We start from the raw sequence: 13,876 nt of genomic DNA, 5'->3' as shown, positions 1-13,876 counted from the left end.
CTTTCTTTCCAGGCTTTGCCACTTAATTAGCTGTGACCTAAGACAAGCTACTGACCTGCTCTAAGGTTCAGCTTCCTCATTCATGAGGATGAGGATTGTAATAGTTTCTGTCTCATAGAGTTGTTTTAAGCACTAAATAAAATTATTTAATATCCTTATCTTAATAGCATCTTATTAAATAGTAAACATCCAATAAACAATACTGTTATTATTATTCATTAATCCTCATATCACCCAAGGAACTGTGGCCCCCTTTCTAAAAGCAGGTATCCTATTTCTTAACTTATTGAGAAAAACCAAATCCATCGCATGTGATTTTCCTCAACCCCTCTCCCCTCTCATAGAGTTACCTTGTCCACTTGCATCCCTGTCTGCCGGGGTCTAACATAAAGGCTGACGGACTCCTTCTTCTTTTCTTCCTCTGTTCAAGGTCAACCACTCATCTGAGCCTGATTTCTTTCTCTCCTGCGTGGTCCTGAGACTTTTTCTTCCTTTCCCACCCCTCCCTTTAAACTTGCTCAAGTCTGTTCTAACAAAAGCTTCACCCATCCCCCACCTCCTCTTTCCATTCAAACTTCTAAAAAGAGTTATCTATATTTCTCTGTCCATTTTCCCCCAATGCCACAGAAAATGTTCCCATTAAGACAGCCCGTGATTATCTCATACAGCCAGATTGATTTTTCCCCTTCAGTGTTGTGTTCCCAAAAGATGCATCTTCTGAGCACTGCGCTTGCCATGTTAAGCATTCTCTTTAGATATTTCTCATGCAAACTGATCATTTCAGTATCATATTGATGACTCCAAAGTGCACCTTCTCCAGCCTTTCCTGAGGTCTTTAAACTCCTCTCCCCACTGCCAGTGATATGTCTTCATTTGTACCTGCAAACTCATAATGTCTGAAACTAATTCTCACAGCCACCTGTTTCTTCTCTGGATTTTCTTTTTCCACTGGTGGAAGCACCATGCGCCAAGCTAGAAACCAGAGAATTCCTCTCATCAGCCCTACTGGAGTAGAATCACATGCCAAGAATTAATAGATGTGGCCCCTCCCCTGGGCAGCCCTTCGCACCAATTCATTTACTTGTAGAGGGCCTTTATCCCAGCTCAGGAACTGCAAAACCAGAGAATCAAAATGTCCAAATTCTTAGCTTCTAAATGCACAACCTGCGGTTTGTCTGGTTTAGGATACAAAAGATTTTAAAGGAGATACAATAAAGCAGACCTAGCTTTGCCTTGCTTCTCTTCTCCACTGCACAGAGATCACAGACCCTTTGACATACAGAGAAGGAGTCTGGAGTCTAAGTTATAGCGTGTAGGGGAAGAAACATTTTTACTCAACTCTCTTAGGGTCCTTGGTTGGATCTGAAAATTAAACTGAAAAAGAAAGATTAACAGGAGAAAAGCATACAAATTTATTTAATATAAGTTTTATGTGACACAGGAGCCTTCATAAGGAAATGAAGACCCACAGAAACAGTTAGAACCATGTGTTTTTATGCCAGTTTTGATGAAGAGTGGACAGTCATGGAGGACTATCATATGTTAGGGAGTATGAGGTAATTGTAGTTAAATGGGGAAAATTTCACAAGTCCTGTTTGTTCGGATTCTTCTTGAGTCCCTTCGGCTTCACAGATAAGGATGTTCCTTTCCTCTGGGTACAGGGAGCGTACTTCTCACATGACGGTTTGATGGTCTGTTTCAAGAAAAAAGGAGGGGAGAGGTCAGAGTGACCGTCCTGCTTCTGTCATTTTCTCAAACTCTTTCAGTTTAAAATATTCCATATGCTAGGGTGCCATATTTTGGGGTAGCATGTCCTGAACACCATCAAGAGTATAATGTAAGTGAAGGGGATCTTGTATCTTGACTCTGCCTCAGATAAAGTCTAAGATTTGGGAATATGAGAGAATGCCCTCTTTTAAGAGATATGAGAATAGAGACAACTCCATGCCCTGCTTCCTAAGTAAGTTCAGGGATGTGGGAAAGCACAAACTAGAACTGGATCTATTCAATGTCTGTACCTGAGAGGCCTAAGATAGTCCCTGGAAGATCACAATATATCACAGTATCTTCCGTGGAAGATATTTCAGATTAAATTCATAAAAGAGAATCCTCATGATACTGCTCCAGACTGCCTGATGCTCCCCCTCAACACAAAGTCAGGAAAAAATAAACATTAGTTTGTTGCAAACCTCAGTTCTGTTATTTAACTATGCTCCTAGGATGTCTAGGAGTTCAAAGGGTCCCTGGCCAACTTTCTTTCTTTCTTTTTTTTTTTTTTTTGAGGAAGATTAGCCATGAGCTAACTGCTGCCAATCCTCCTCTTTTTGCTGAGGAAGACTGGCCCTGACCTAACATCCATGCCCATTTTCCTCTACTTCATATGTGGGACGCCTACCACAGCATGGTATGCCAAGCAGTGCCATGTCCGCACCCGAGATCCGAACCGGTGAACCCTGGGTTGCCGAAGTGGAACATGTGCACTTAACTGCTGTGCCACCGGGCCAGCCCCAAAATTGTGTTTTTGTTTTTGTTTTGTTTTTGAGGAAGATTAGCCATGAGTAGCCCTGAGCTAACATCTGCTGCCAATCCTCCTCTTTTTGCTGAGGAAGACTAGCCCTGACCTAACATCCATGCCCATCTTCCTCTACTTTATATGTGGGACACCTATGACAGCATGGCGTGCCAAGCGGTGCCGTGTCCGAACCCAGGATCCAAACCCGCGAACCCAGGGTTGCCAAAGCAGAACGTTCGAACTTTAACCACTGTGCCACCAGGCTGGCCCCACCTAGTCAACTTTCATACTTCAATCACAGCAGTTCAGTTTTTATCAGGTTTTCACGAGGGTTGGAGGGACAACTTTTTGGCTTGAAAACATAATTTGAAGAAAACAATTGGCTAGGTTTAAAAAAAAAAAAAAAAAAGGAAGACATTAGCCACAGGTTGAGGTGAAAATGGCAATGATTCATCACTTTTTCCGCCCTGAAGTAACTCCTGAAAATCCAGGATTTCTATTGCCTTGCACAGGTTTGTCAATAGACAAATCCCAGCATAATTCACAAAGGGTAAATTATGTGCAGTTACTCAATTCCTTAATCTTGCTATGTCTTACTATACAGCGTAAATGGCTGACGTTCCAAGATTGCAAGGATATGAGCAGGCCTGGAGAAGGCAATGGTGCCTGAATATGTTGTCTACTTGTGTTCCAAAGGATGTTGGACCTCAAAGTTTGGAATTTTAAGGAGCTGCTATTTAACCCAGTGGCTTGTTAAGACTGTCAAAAGAGTTCTTTGTCTAGGGTTTAACATGTTCTTCAAATAATAGACTGGTCAGCCATGAAGAGAAACTCCCTTTATAATCAAAAGCAATTTCAAAATTATCAGTGGAAACGCGTTAAAAATTTGTGAGAGCACTTGTGCCTCCCTGGCCTGTCAGGGTCTGACTCAGGAAGATGACAGGCAGGTTAAAGAAAAAGGGCAAAGTATTGCATTACTGGGATGATGCCAACTCTGCCAAGTGTGCCTCCTGGCCTTGGCAGAGATCATGCTTCTGATTGTTCTCCCACAGCATTTTCTGTTGGTTTTTAAGATACCTCCCCCTCAGATGCCTTTTCCACAAGTTTTCTTTATGAGAGCTATACCTCTTACACCCATCCTGTGGAACTCCCTCCTGAGCACCAATCCCTCCTGACCAGCAATCTTCTGGTCGTCTTTCAAGAAGAGCTGCTAGGAGGGATGATCGGGGAGCTATAGGCAACGACCTTGTCATGAGAAACCAAATCCAGCCTCTGTCAGATGCTTATACATCTGGCTTACCTTTCCCCGATCAGCTTGCTAGTGACACCAGTACCAACAAGACCTCCGTCCACAATGACCTACCATGGACAGCTCCCGATTGCCTCTCACCTTTAGACATTGCCAAGCTTCAGTTAGGTGCCGGTGCCTATGGATGCCCAAATACAAAAGTCAAGCTTTATGAGTGATTCTGAGAAACTCTCTTCACTTGGCTAGGATTGACAAAGTGGCAGCCCTTTCTTCCAGCAGAGTGTGAGAGTGGTGTGTGCGACGGGGAAGGAAAGCACAGCCCACAATCAACTCACTTTTCTTGATCATTCTCCCTGCTGCATACAGATACTTCAGGTGGGTGTTCAACTAATAACAGCAGAACCTGTTTCATAATCTCTTAGCATGTCTTACATACAGCATCTATCCCCTCCTGTTCAGAGTTACTAAACTCCAAAACAAATAGAAAAATCAAATTCCCATCCAATTACAATATATTTAGGGTTATAACTTTAAACTTGCCGCCTGAAGATGTTCTCGCAAAGTCTGCCACACATTCCACAAGTTTGAATTCTAATTTCCTATATGCAAATGAGTAGATAGAATTAACATTAAACACTAAAAATGCATACATAGTACAATTCTGACACCAATTCCAATGTGTGGGTTTATTCCCCACACAAAGCAATTCTCTGACACCAGCTGGGTGTCCTACAATTCAACTCAATTCTGACACTATCTGCCCAGAGACAGCATCAGATTCCACAGGAGAAGGGCTCAGCCCCACAAGACTGTCCCCTACTTCAGATGGCAATCGCCGTCTGCGTTGTTACCTGTGTTTCTGACCAACTGGCTACAAAGCAGAGGTTCTCATAACCCCCTCCTTTGTTCAATTAACTTGCTAGTGAGGCTCATAGTACTCAGGAAACCAGTCTCACTAGATTACCGGTTTATTACAAAGGATAGGAATCAACAGGCAGATGAAGAGATACATAGGGCGAGGTAGCGAACAAAGCAGCTTCTGTCCGCGTAGAGTTTGGGGCCTGCAAGGCGCCACATGGATATGTTCTGGTTCACCACCCTGGAAACTCTCTGAACCCCAACCTTTTGAGTTCTTATGGAGGCTTCATCACATAGGCATGATTGATTAAATCATTGGCCATTGGTGATTGTACGCAACTTCCAGCCCCTTTCCCTTCCTGGAGTTTACCGATCACGGGTTGGGACTGAAAGTTCCAACCCTCTAACCACGTGGTTGGTTCCCCTGACAACCAGCCCATCTTCAGGTTACCTAGGGAGATTGCTAGTCACCTCCTTAACATAACAAAAGACACCTTTAAAGCTCTCTTGTTTTAGAAATTCCACGGGTTTTAGGAGCTCTGGGCCAGGAATAGGACAAAGACCAAGTACATATTTCTTATTATAGATCACAATATCACACGTAGTTTTCTGTGACAGTAGAGCATCAGGTAGCAAAGGCGTCTGGCTCCTTCCAGCAGAAGCAAGTGGAAGCCCACATTCACCACACCATCCACTCAGGTAGGAGGCAGAGCCGCGTCTGAAGGACCTTCTCAGAAGATTGCCTCCTGACATACTGTTTTGCTTTGGCTCACAGTACCTTTAGGAGTGTTAGAAAAAAATACATTTGGGAGCTCGAATGGCCTGTTCTGCCAGTCTGCTGTTTTAGCAATTTTGCCACAAAGTAAGTAGCTTCTTCTAAAGTATTTTTCTACAGAGATGTGTCACTTTCTTTCTATTTTGTAAACACTGAAATAGGCAAAACAAGATGCAAACAAATGTTTCATATCTTCTGTGGTATACACGGCCCCATCGTGGGTAAACATTTTTTGCTTACCAGGACGTCACTTCAAAGACCCACCTGTACTGGCTATACTCTCATCTGTCTTGAAAACTCATGCTTATTACTGAATCAAAGTGTATGCTAGAAATTTTCAGACTCACTTTGGAAAGATTAGTAACAGATGACACTGGTGCCACTGTAGGTGAAATTGATCAATCTGGAATATTTTGGTTGACAATTGCCTTATTATAGTTTCTAAATTTCTAATTGTCTTGGCTTTCTTCCCCTCCCCCCTTTCTTTTGGTGGTATACATGAAATATAGTTTATTTGTTTGGAGGTAAATTATATCACTCTGTGGCTAACACCATGTCAGCCAGAAGAACTGATTGGTATATGACTAATTAATAAAATATGAAAAAATCAGTTACGGATTAATAAATGCCAGTTTTTGGACAGAATTTTTCAAAATACAACTAAAAACATTCTAGTTAGCAATACCACCCAATGCTGTTTTTACAGTTTTTCTTTTTACCAGTTATACTTAAATCTGTAGTCCAATACATTCACTTCTTGTCCAAATACAAATTCCCCTCAAATCTAAAGGGATGGCTATGAACACAGAAAAAAGAAAATCAGGGCTGTCAATGGATAAGATGGTAGGAAAAGTGCATTCGAGGAAAATGACGGCCCAGTTGTATCTATGTGCATATAACTGTTAGTTACGGGACTGATTTGGGGCCTTGAGCAAGTGGACACATCACTTATGGAATCAGGAGGACCGCAGCACACATTTCTCTCAACTACCCTAAGACCAGCAATGGGAAAAGCACTCTTGTAGAGCTAATTCACAAAACACAGGGGCTGGCCCCGTGGCCGAGTGGTTAAGTTCGCGCGCGCTCTGCTGCAGGCGGCCCAGAGTTTCGTTGGTTCGAATCCTGGGCGCGGACATGGCACTGTTCAGCAAACCACGCTGAGGCGGCGTCCCACATGCCACAACTAGAAGGACCCACAACGAAGAATATACAACTATGTACGGGCGGCTTTGGGAAGAAAAAGGAAAAAAACAAAATCTTCAAAAACAAAACCACAAAATGCCAAAGTTGGTAAAGTTCATTTTACCTCATTCTTCATTATCTAAAAGGAGAGAAATTGGGGAAAAACACCTATGTGATGGGGGCCTGCCTGGTGGCATAGCAGTCAGGTTTGCCAGCTCTGCTTCTGTGGCACAGGGGTTCGCTGGTTCAGATCCTGGGTGTGGACCTACGCACCACTTATCAGGCCACGCTGTGCCAGGCGTCTCACATATAAAGCGGAGGAAGATGGGCACAGATGCTAGCTCAGGGCCAAGCTTCCCTAGCAAAATAAAAGAGGAGGATTGGCGGTGGATGTTAGCTGGGGGCTAATCTTCCTGGGGGCAGGGGGTGGGATCTATGTGATCAGCTCCCAGATAAGATTCCTACAGCATCCTAATGAGTCTGAAACTACTACTATTGCAGTAAATGACTGCAGCCGTATGCGCAGGAAAGTCTGAAGAAAGGTCTGCCATTACTTGGTAGTTGAAGTCGATAACAGAAAATACAAAAAAAAAAAAAAAAAATTATCTAGTCCTGGGATGACAATTCAGAACATTAGTTACATGTGAGTTCTCACAGGTTGGGACCGGGAGAAACTATTTCTAAGAAGCCACAGAGTCCGTTCTGGACAAGAAATGCATGCTGTTCTTAATTATAAGGACCTCAATAAGACTGGCCAGGGACATAGACAATACTAGGTCACTAAGTCTGGTTAAAACTGAATTTTAGGAACATTCACGTTTTAAAGATAAAGAAAAGAACAGTTGTACTGTCACAGTCTCATCCACATTATTTACTCAAACACTTGGAAATCAGCTCTGAGAACTAAGAGGCCTCCAGCCTAAACTCATCCCCAGTTGTGATAAAACTCAAAAATCTGACAATCTGGAAGCAAAGTACAGGGACACCTGACCACCCTGAAAATCACGCGGAGCTCCCGCTTGGCCTCCGAGCATCGCCTGGGCGCGCTTCTCCCCGGCGCGCTCCTGGCCAGCGCAGAGACCCTGTTACATTGTACCGCCTGTGGAAGTCACCCCCTTCCCCGTGGGGACGCAGAATGGCCCTCGAGGGAAAATTCTCGCATGCTACCTCCCTACAGTGGTGACCGATAAGAAACAACTACTCCTTTTCTTCAGGCTTTAGAAACTTGAGCCAACCTCGCCGCGGGGCTTCCCCACCCCCGCAGAGGAACCGACGCAGCTCAAACCAAGCGCTTCTCTCCCACTTTTATATAGCTGTTATTACAAACCTGGTGATGTTGCTGAAATACGGCTTAAAAACTCACCAAGATTTCAGTCAGTCACCTTTCCCTGACCAAGCTCAAACGTTGCTGTCAGCTCACCCTCCCTCTCCTCCCACCGCCATGCTTTCTCCTCTGTGGGTTGTATAACCTCCATCACTAAGGTGGTTCATGATTAAAATACTACTTACCATCTAAAATGACAAACTGAAATTAATTTAATACACACTGACTCAAATAATGTGATGTAATTTTTCTGCTATCAAATTGGCAAATATTTTAAAGATTGATTATACCCACGTGTGGGGAAACGCCTGCTTTTGGTATAAGTTGGTATGGCCTATTTAAGTGTTCAAATCTTTTTTTTTTTTTTTTGGAGGAAGACTAGCCCTGAGCTAACATCCGCTGCCAATCCTGCTCTTTTTGCTGAGGAAGACTGGCCCTGAGCTCACATCCGTGCCCATCTTCCTGGGCTTTATGTGTGGGATGCCTACCACAGCATGGGTCTCTAAGCGGTGTCATGTCCGCATCTGGGGTTCCGAGCCAGCGAACCCCGGCCGACAAAGAGGAATGGGCGCATTTAACCGCTGTGCCATTGGGCCAGCCCCTGAGTGTTCAAATCTTAAAAAGCACACACACGGAAAGGAAAGAACTCTGGCTCAAAGAACTCTCATTTAAAGAAAAGCCCTGACGTCATATTTCTTTAACTGTAATACTGCTCTTTTCATTCCTCTCAATTCATAAAGTCTGTCTTTGCCCTGCAAGTCTTATATGTGTATCAAACTTCCCACTTCCCCTTTCCCCAAAGGTGGAAATAGCTCTTGTTCATGCTGAGAGGAAGCACAATGTGGTCTTTAAAAGCATGGGCACTGAGGACTAGCCCCGCCGTGTAGTAAGTTCATTGCTCCATTTCAGCAGAGGGGCTTCCCGGCCTGGATCCCAGACACGGACCTACACAGCTCTGTCAGGCCATGCTGTGGGGGTGTCCCACACACAAACTGGAGGAAGACTGCCGCACATGTTAGCTCAGCAGCAATCTTCCTCAAGCAAAAAGAGGAAGACTGGCAACAGACATTAGCTCAGGGCCATTCTTTTAACCATAAAAAAAAAGCATAGACGCTGAGATCAGCCAGCTTGTCACAAGCTCAGCTCTATCACTTGCTATCATGTGACTATGAGCAAGTTACACAATTTTTCTAAGCCCCAGTTTACTCATGTGTAAAATGAGGATAACGTCAGCACAGTGAGGACAATGTCACCAAGCAGTATGTCACATCCAAACTCTCTAAGTTATGTTGCCTGTGCATAGTAATTACTCAATAAATGCTGGCTATTATTAATATGATAACTGCTTCAAACTTCTCTTTGAATCCTTTTCCAGAGATTAGAGAAAGTTTGCAGCTACCAAAGTTGCCTGGGAGAATTGAGACAATAAATGTGACGATTCCTGTGGTCTTTGCAGCGTGAGACTGGGCGAGCTTCTGGAGGTTCCAAGCCCGTGGCCTGTGTGAACTTAATTCTATCACCAGAACCACTTCCTTCTGGATAGTTCAGTTCTCAGTGCCTCTTATCCATAGAACAAACATTCTGTTTTTTCCCTTTTACTTTATCCTGAGTGTAAATTTTCTGAGTTATAGACCTAAGAATATCTTCCTATTGGCAATTGTTTAAACACAGCATCTTGGGTCAAATACCTTCTCTTGATATTTTATGATTTTCTCTGGGTTTAGAAATATAGAATTCTAAGCCTTCCTCCAGATTCACTGAATAAGAATCTCTAAGATCAAGCAATCAGAAACCAATGTCTTCATTATTTGGCATTAATTCATATTGTGGAGAAGTCTGAAATTGTCATGAATTTAACACTTTTCAAAATTAATTTAAATTTAAATTTAATTTGTATCTTTTTTTCTGTCAAAAATGTGTAACTAATTCGGCCCATTTTCTTTTTTCCTTTTTTTTTGAGGAAGATTAGCCCTGAGCTAACATCTGCTGCCAAACCTCCTCTTTTTGCTGAGGAAGACTGGCCCTGAGCTAACATCCATGCCCATCTTCCTCTATTTTATATATGGGATACCTACCATGGCATGGCTTGCCAAGCGCACACTGGAATCCAGGCCAGTGAACCCCGGGCCGCCAAGAAGCAGAATGTGCAAACTTAACTGCTGCACCACCAGGCAGGCCCCAGCCCATTTTCTTGAATTTTAAGAATTCACCAGAATATATATTGCTATAGATTCTTTTTAAAAACATTGCATTGTAGAGGCAAATATCATAAACAAGTTGCTTTTGTGAAAGCAGAAAATATCTAATAACGTCACATCAATTCTATCATCCCAATGTCCAAACCATCAATCTTTCGGCTTTCTTTCCGTTGTCAAATAATCTGTACAAGAGATGCGCTGGGTATCCTTCATCCTCTGAAACTTCTTCCACAAGTGCTCTACTCCCAACACTATTATTTTTCTTTTTATTTGTTCAAGCAAAGAGAAGATGACATTGATTTCCAGTGTCTACTTACTTGGGCAGAGCATACCAGTTTCACATTTATTTGTTTGTTTTTTATATATGCCAAACAGATGTAGATCCTTCATTAGTACCAGATTTATATCTACCCAGAAGCGTGTGCTAATATCATTATCATTCTTAACACCTGTGATTTAATCAAAGCAGGAAGGTGGGAGCGAAAAGCTGTGGTTCTCATCCTTGATTGCATACTGCGATCACCTGAGGGCCTTTAAAAACTAACGCCTGCGCCCCACCCCCATATGGGTTCTGACTAAATTGCTCTAAGGCTGGCGGGGGCTCCCCAGGTGATTCTAATGTGCATCAGTGGTTGAGAACCGCTGGCATGGAGATGGGCTGTTGCTGTAGGCCGGGGTGTCTAGGGTGGACGTGAGGGAGTGTCTGTTGCTCACACTGCCTAGAAAGTCACTACACAACTTGTACAATGGCTGTATCTCCCATCAACATACTTCAATAAGCATCTGAGATAGTCAAAGATCAAGTCATAAAGAGAACTTCCATACCACGTAAAAACCTGAATTCTATCCTTTGTTTGCTAGAAACTAACTACTTAGCTGAGAAAAAATCTAACCCTTGATGTTATCTTATTCCTTTCATTAAAATGCTCCAAGAATTGGCTAAGTGGGTAGCTGGATGCCCTAAATGCGTCATCTATTTTTTCTATTTAATTTTATTACACCCACACCAGTGGTCCTGTACAGTACAGAAAATACAATAACTAAATAAAACAATAAAAGATTAAAAGAATCACTTCCATTCCTAACTGCCAGAAAAAATTTATTTTAACATTTTGGCACATATCTTAGGTTGCCCATACACATATTTGCCATCTACTTGGTAAGTGGCCAATAAATATTTATTGAATTAAGTATATTTGTGTAGATATTGTGTCATACTGCACATAATATTTTTTGTGTCAGCATACATCTCATTTCAGATTTAGTTTCCACTTTGATTAGGTTGAGCAATTTTCATATGCCTATTAGAAATGTGTTCTTTTTGTGAACTTGCTGTTAATACACTTTGTCCATTCTATCACTGGCTGCTCAGTTTTGTGGCCCATTGACAGCCAAGACATGGATGACATTTACCTCAGTTCTGATCACCATAATCTCTGTAACCTCCACTACTACAGTGTAATTGGTCTCAAAGGCCCCTAATTCAATCTATTCTCCACTCTACAACTGATCTCATCACTTAAAACCCTTCAATGGTGTTTAATCATCTTAAATATTTAGTACAAAATCTTTAGCCTGAGTTGGAAAAGCCTTCAGCCTCCTGACTGGTTTCCAGTTTAGAACAGCTCTAATCAATTTTCCAATTTAAATTTTACCTGATCACAACCCAGATTAAAACTCCCCAGTAGCTTCCATTTACCCTCAGACTCTAATCCGAAAACCCTAATTCTCTTCTCAAATACTGATTCAAGTCTCCTTTCTGGTCACTGCCTCGCTAATGAATGTGTTTGGAGAGTAACCTGAAGAATGTAAGAGAAGAAGTAGTGCTTTTATCTGGAGAAATAACTTTCTAGGCGGAGCAATTAGCAAGTGCAAAGGCCTAAACTGGGACCACACTTGGCTTGTTGACCGAAAAAAGCAAGGCGAGCTGAGGCGATGGAGCAGAGTGAAGAGAAGCATTAGTGGAAATCAGAAAGGTAGCAAGGAACAAAATCCCACAGGATTCTGTAAGCTATTGTCAAGTCTTGGAACCATGGAATGATATTATCTAATTTACATTTTAAAAGGACTACTCTTGTTGAAAGTAGACTGTGGTTTGGGAAGGAAAAAGGCAGAAGCAGAGAGAGTTATGAAATATAACTAGAGATGATGGTGATAAGAACTGGTAGTATTCTGGGTGTATTTTAAAGAAAGAAAAGAAATATTTTCTGACAGATTGAGTTTGAACTACAAGAAAAGGAGAGAGTCAAAGATGCCATCAAGGTTTTTGATTCAATCAACGGGACTAATGGAGTTGGCATTACTGAAATGGGGAGAGTTTGAGAGGGTCAGGTTCAGTGCAGGGGATCAGGATTGAGTTGGGGAATTTTAAGTCTGACTTAAATTACCTATTAGACATCCAAGCAGAGATATTGAATTGGGAGTTGGATATACAAGCGTGGAGATAAAAATCTGGAAGTAATCACCATTTGGGTGGTATTGAAAACCCTGAGATTGGATTACCGAGGGTAGGACTACATGCGTAGGAGATAAGAGATACAGGGGTTTGGCCTTGGGTGATTCAATAGATCCAAGGTCGGGGAGAGGTAGGGAGAAAGAGAAGGAACAAGCAAAGAAAACTTGAAGGAACAACCATTGATAAAGAAGGACACTCAGAAAAGGAGGCTGTCCTGGATCCATGAGAAGAAAGGTTTTCAAGTTGGAGAGAGCTCCTGATACTTCAAGTAAGATGGGGACTGGGAATTGACCGTTAGATTTTTGCAACATTAAGGTCATTAATTCGTGACTTTGATGAGAGGAGTATACGTGGAGGTTGGATGCGAGAGCCTGCCTGGAGTACATTTAAGAGAGAAGAAGGAGGAAAAGATCACCAACGTGCAAACAGCAAATATAGAGAACTCTTTAAAAGAGTTTTGCTGTAAAACAAAATAAAGAAATGGGATGGTAGCGATAAGGGATATGGGACTCAAGAGTTTTGTTGTTTTTTTCCTAACCTGGTAGCAATTACAGTATGTTTATGTTGTGGATGGAGATGACAGAGTAGAGAGGGGAAACTGATATAACTAATAAGTGATTTGAATCCCACAAATCTGAAGTTGCAAATTTTAAAATAGAATTAGTAAACTCGAATTTAAATTTAAATAATTTTTTAATGCAAGCAGTTTAACTATAGTGTGGCTTTATAACCCTTGGCTATGTGAACACTTTTTAAAATTGAGATATAATTTACAAACCATAAAATTCACTCTTTTAAAATGTAAAATTCAGTGGTTTTTGAGTATATTCACAATGTTGTACAACCATCACCGCTATTTAATTCCAGGCCATTTCCACCACCTTAAAAAAACCTGTTAGGGGCTGGCCCCGTGGCCGAGTGGTTAAGTTCGCCCGCTCCGCTGCAGGCGGCCCAGTGTTTCGTTGGTTCGAATCCTGGGCGCGAACATGGCACTGCTCATCAAACCACGCTGAGGCAGCATCCCACATGCCACAACTAGAAGGGCCCACAACAAAGAACATACAACTGTGTACCGGGGGGCTTTGGGGAGAAAAAGGAAAAAAAAATTAAAAAACATCTTTAAAAAAAAATAAAGTCTTAAAAAGAAAAAACCTGTTAGCAGACACTCCCCATTCTGCCCTACCTTAATCCCTGACAAAAACTAATCTATTTTCTGTCTCTATTGATTTGCCTATACTGGACATTTCACATAAATAGAATTATACAGTATTTGACCTTTTGTGTCTGACCTTTTTTGCTTAGCATATTTTCAAGATTCATCCA

The sequence above is a fragment of the Equus caballus genome, chromosome 6, assembly GCF_041296265.1.
Source record: "Equus caballus isolate H_3958 breed thoroughbred chromosome 6, TB-T2T, whole genome shotgun sequence".
In the NCBI taxonomy this organism is placed as follows: domain Eukaryota; kingdom Metazoa; phylum Chordata; class Mammalia; order Perissodactyla; family Equidae; genus Equus; species Equus caballus.
Note: the sequence above shows the minus strand (reverse complement) of the source record.